Genomic DNA, 6,000 nt, shown 5'->3' on the forward strand with positions numbered 1-6,000 from the left:
ATGAAGACTTCCTTAGGCTAATTGCACATTTTTATAATAACTATGTAATATTAATTTTTTTAAATTCTTTTGACGTGAATTGGAAAAAAATCATTGAAAAGGAAAAGATTTCAATATATATTTTACATGTAAAGCTTTCCCAAACTGAAACTTAGTTGCAGGAATATCTGCATTACCTGTACCACCGCTATGTTAATTCCTGTGCTATATATTTTACACAGACTACATCACATAATGATCACAATGACCTGTGAGGAAGGTGACTTAACCTAATGACACAGAGCACACAAAGCCAGGCTCTTGTGACTCTGCTGATTACAGGCCGTTAACAACATGTTGTTAAGTGCCATCGAGTCAATTCTGACCCATATCCACCCTGTATAGGGTTTCCAAGGAGTAGCTGGTGAGCTTAAACTGCCAACCTTGCAGTTCAAATGGCTTTAGAGTCTGGCGCATTAATCCACAGCGCCACACCAGGACTCCAACAAATATACTGTGCTGCTAAAAATTTCTAGAAAATACATTCTAATAATAACACAGTTTTAACTCTGGTAAAAATTATAAAAATTTTTACTACCTATCTATACATTATGATTCAAAGCTCTTCTTAGAAACAAAATAATTTACTCCTGATACGTAAATTAAAGCAAGGCAACTCACTACCAAGCATTTTCATGTACAACCTAATGTAGAAGCAATGCTATTTTAAACTTTTTAATTTCAAATTGATTCTTAGGGAGCTCAGTTCAGCAGTTTTATAGGCATTTTAGGAAACTTCAAACGGACACATTTTTATTCCATAGTACTAAGAGAAGCTTACCCTATAAAACATTTTTTTTTTTTTGGAAAGCTATATTAACAAAGGTGTAATTTAAAAAGTATTTCCTCCAAAACAATTTGACACTACTTTTTAAAAGACAAATTTATGGATATTTAGGGGTCTTGGTGTGGCACTGCAAGATGGCAAGGTCAGTTTGAACCACAAGGTTGGCAGTTCAAACTCACCAGCTGCTCCTCAGAGTAACTATGGATCAACTATGGGTCAGAACTGACACAACAGCACTTAATAACAGTATTAGAATGGACTTTAGGGGGCAGTCCTATTCAGTCCTAGAGGATTACTATGTGACACGAAAGCAACAGGTATAGGTTCTAGTCCAGGTCCCTCAAATTAGGGTGGAAAAGTGGAGAGCAAAAGAAGCTGAGTGCCTTGGGCAAGGTTTTCTGTGTAACAGCTAAACATCACACATTTAGGCTGAACAAGTTCAAATCACAGAACCACCACTATCTATCACGTGACCTAGATCAGTTTCCACAGCTTTCATAATAATACTACCTGAGACAAGGGCTGGTAACACTACCTGCTTGAAAGGATTTTTGTGTGAATTAAAGTAGAGGAAAGAACAGAGTAAGTGCTCAACGTGTCAGCTACCATTATAATAATTCCACCCGTATCCTCATTAGATTGTGTTTCTATGCAGTGAAGTATATCCGTGTCATTCACTGTAGTGAGAAACTGTGTTATTAAATTCTGGCTTTCCTTCATATGAAATATCTAAACATTAAGCACTGTTTTAATCCCAATAACATTTACAAATATCAGAATACTTGAATGAGCTATTTCCTTCCTCTGCCCAGAAAACTCACCACCTTTCTAGATAGTAGAAAAATAGAAACATATGCAAAACAAAAATCTGACATTAGAGATCCTAGAAAAATATATTTAAATCTCAGAATCAGTAGAACATGCTAGACAAGAAAATTTTTTTTGTTGTTCTACAAAGTAGAAAAGTATCCAAGAAAAGAAAAAGAATATAGTAAAAACGCAAATATAACACAATTATTTTAAGGCAGATAATACACAACAGAGGAAGATAACTGGAGGACCAGGAGACAGAAGTGAGTTTAGTTATTTCTCTTACCTTATAGGAAAATTGAATAGCAGACTCTGGAGGATAAACAATAAAATGCCTTAATGTAAACCCAAAGCCTTGAGATGTTCTTTTCAACAGGACTGTTTTGGGACCTGGCCAGGAGAATGTTTCATCTTCGGATGGTGATACAGTTTCACTTTGCTCTTTTCCATCTTTACTTTTTGATACCTAAAATGAAAACATATTTTAAAGTTAACTATATGATACAACATACTTAATTTAGAAAAATATTCCATGTAAGAATATAATACCTAATTATAGATATGAATCTAATGAAAGGGAGAAAAAAACCCAACAATTTTCTGATGTGTGAGCTACATGTATTTTGCTATATCAGGCATATTAATCAAAGGCTCATTTTTTCCCCTGGAGAGGATTCTGTGAAAAATTAAAGAAAAGATCATTTAGACATTAGAAATATAACGGCTAAAGTTACAAAATGCAATAGAAGACAAGAGTTAAAAGCTACACAAGTAGACTGAGACTCAAGGGGAATACATGAACAGGAATGTGGTCTTGCTGGTGACCATGTTGGTCTACTGATAAGGGAAAGTGGGGGAAAACCAGCAATGAAGTTGTGAGCTAAGTCTGACCATATTCAATAGACTTCTGTTAACCTGGACTGAGACCTGGTTGGCCAGCAGTATGACAAGACCTGGGGACGCCTGGGCCCAGAGACAGGGACATGGCCACAGAGGACTAGAGCGCAGTGTGACGTGTTCAGTTGATATGAAGTGAGGGGAGATGCACAAGAACACACATACTTGCAGAGAGTACCCACTTGACCTGGTTCCAATGGCTGGATGATCAGAACTCAACTAAAGGAAGAAAGAAAAGGAAAAAAAAAAAGAGTAATCCACTACAATCTGATGAACTTGACCTCAATTTACGGGATGTAGTAGCTCAAAAGAAGAAACAAATCTTTACAGCAAGGATTATTCCCATCCCCCAACCCTCGGTACACAGGGTTGACAGGGATGGACAAGTTAGACATTGGCTACCAAAAATGGGGGGCTACAAATGCAAGAAGTGACTGGCTTACAAGCTTTCAAGGGGGAGCCTAGTTCCAGAAGGTGTGGGAGAAGGTAGAACTTCCACTAAGTGGTTTCAAACCTGTCTGGATGGGGCTGATGAAAGGAAATGGGGATAAGACACTTATGGTACAATAGTGAATAATTGCTTTCAGTACTGACAGTGAGAGTTGCAAATGTAAAGGTAGACTTTGTGTAAAAAAGGACGGGAGTGGTTGATCTTGCAGCTAGGAGTGGAGGACCTGGGACCATCAAGGGAGAAGAGCTGAGTGCAGGACCCTACCCAGAGAAGCTAGAAATGGAGGCAGAGATAATGACATGGAGAGATTGAACAGCTGGAGACTCTGGACTCAGGGAGGGAGAGGGGCTGTGTACTGATGGCTGGGGGTGGGGGGGGCCTTGTGGGGTGTAACCTTTGGTTGTTTGGTTTGGTGATGCATGGAGGGGATTGTAATCATTGCAATGAAATGAAATACGACAGGATAAATGTAAAGTTGATGTCCCATGTAATCTATCACTCAATTCACAATAAAAACTACAAAAACAAATACCAGAGGTAAATACTGCTATATACACAATTCGGCAGTAATAGAAACATGAATAGACACAGGCTGAATGGGTGTGTGAGGGAGAGAGAGTGGGAGAGTGGGATTACCTATAAACACAAACAGTGGGTAACTTGTCCATGTATTTGCTGCAAATACATCCATGAGTGTGGTGGAGCATACAGGGGGCAAAATTATGAAAAGTTCTCAGCCATAACCGAACACATTGAGGGAATGAGTCACAGGGCCTGAGAGAGACCAGGACCATGACATACAGGTCAACTGACATATATAGTCCACAATCCTACTTCATTGAGTAGCAACTGAGATATTAAAAGCTCATGAGCAACCATCTAAGGTGTAACTATTGATCTGTCCCTGTCCTGAAGAAAGAAGAATAAAGGAAATGGAAGACCCAAGGCAACAATTAATCCAATGGACTAAAGGACTACATGAACATCAGTCTCCAGGGCCCTGAGACATAGATGGTGCCTGGCTAGCACTACCAACTGCACTGAAAGGGATATCATTAGAACGCCTTGGATAGTTATTGTTGTTAAGTGCCATAGAGTTGGTTCTGACTCATAGCAACCTTGTATAATGACTTCGATGAGCAGCTGATGAGCTTGAACTGTTGAGCCTGCAGTTCAAACTGACCTTGCAGTTCAGCGGATTAACCCACAGTGCCACAGCAAAATGTAGGCCAAAACTTAAAGTCATAAAAAAGACCAGGTTTATTGATCGAATAGAGACTGGTGGAAGCCCCAAGTCTATGATCACGCTTAGTCACCCTTCAGGTTTCTAAATGAACTCGGCCCTGTGTCTCAATTTTCAGCTAAACAATACACAGGTCTATAAAGGGAACAACAACACTAGGGAGGCATACACACCTTAGAATAATCAATCCTTTGAGATCAGCATTTATCCAAGGACAAAGTTCAGAAGGTTTGGAAAGAAGGAGGAATGTAAACAGGGAACACAGGGAGTGAGATACGTGATGTTACATCACAGGACTGCAATAAATAACATGACACAAAATGTGCAGGGATTGCTGAATGGAAAACTGACCTGCTTTTTAAACCTTTACCTAATTCAGAAGGAGCTCTGGTAGCATAGTGGTTACAAACAAATCAGCCTGTGAACCGCAAGATCGGCAGTTCGAAACTACCAGCTGTTCCGCGGGAGAAAGATGAGGCTTTCTACTCCCATAAAGATTTACAGCCTTGGAAACACTGTACAGGGTCACTATGAGCCAGAACCGACTCCAAGGCACATAACAACAACAATTTAAAATAAAATACTTCAAAAGTGCAATAGAAGGGATGGAAAATAGCATCAAGGAAATCTCTCAGCACTGTTGTTACTGTTAAGTGCCGTTGAGTCAGTTCCGACTCATAGGGACCCTGTATTGGGTTTCCAAGGAGTGACTGGTGGGATTGAACCACTAACCTTGAGATTGGCAGTCCAGTGCTTATCCCACAGCACTACACCACTAGGGACTAAGAATCAGAAACTATAAAAGAACAGGTCATGAAACTCTTACTAAGGAAGAAGACTACACTTTGCAGACAGTCTAGTGAATGTTGAAAAATAATAGAAAAGTCATCTGAAGTTCTGAATACAAATTCAATATCCACATAGATAATTCTTCCAATATCCAGGTCTTATCATTCTTTGACCTCCCTCCTCCACTCACAGCTTTTGTCTGATGATTCCTTATTGTTGCTAAGTGCCGGTTGGTTCTGACTCACAGTGACCCTGTATGGCAGGGATGGGAAATCTTTTTTCTGCCAAAATATATAACATCAATCACAGGCCATACAAAACTATCAAATTAAAAATTAGCCTGCTATATTTGGTCAAACATTTAATTAACTCACCCCTAATATGATGGCAAGGAGCTTTGGTAGCGTAGTGGTTATGAGTTGGGCTACCAACCTCAAGGTCAGCAGTTTGAAACTACCCGCAGTTCTGTGAGAGAAAGATGAGGCGTTCTGCTCCTGTAAGGATTTACAGCCTCGGAAACCCTATACAGGGTTGCCATGGGTTGGAACCAACTCCACAGCACACGACAACCACCACCACCGCCAATGTGAAGGCTGGAACTGTGGTTGCCTTGGCAGGGCCAGACCAAATGATTTCGAGGGCCCAAGGGCTGGACATTCCCCAACCCTGCTGTATATAGGGTTGCCGAGGAATGGCTGGTGAGTATGAACCACACTAGTTCATTCTTTCTCCGTAACCTAACTCACAACTAATGACTATTCATTGAGAAAAAGAAGCAGTAAGGTGTGGCACTGTAGGCTAAGCACTGGACTACAACATCAGCGGTTCTCACCAGCTGCGCCTCAGAAACCCTATACAGGGTCGCTATGAGTTGAAATCATTGCGATGGCACTTAACAACAAGATGTGAACTTACAAGTGGTCTTCTAAAAGTTCACAGAAACAAAATTCAAAATCATTAAAAAATCTGGCTTACAGGTCAGAA

At 40.1% G+C, this 6,000-nt stretch overlaps 1 protein-coding gene across 1 annotated transcript in view; it reads right to left on the reverse strand.

Annotated features, from left to right (window-relative positions):
* The window catches only part of ARHGAP21 (Rho GTPase activating protein 21), a 112,163-nt gene extending 110,065 nt beyond the window's left edge, over positions 1–2,098 (reverse strand). Inside the window, exon 1 of the mRNA XM_006871650.1 lies at positions 1,923–2,098. The gene's annotated coding sequence lies outside the window, so the exon portion shown is untranslated. The remainder of the gene's footprint in view (positions 1–1,922) is intronic.
* Between the last annotated feature and the right edge of the window lie 3,902 nt (positions 2,099–6,000).

Source organism: Chrysochloris asiatica, unplaced genomic scaffold, assembly GCF_000296735.1.
Source record: "Chrysochloris asiatica unplaced genomic scaffold, ChrAsi1.0 scaffold00172, whole genome shotgun sequence".
Lineage (NCBI taxonomy): Eukaryota > Metazoa > Chordata > Mammalia > Afrosoricida > Chrysochloridae > Chrysochloris > Chrysochloris asiatica.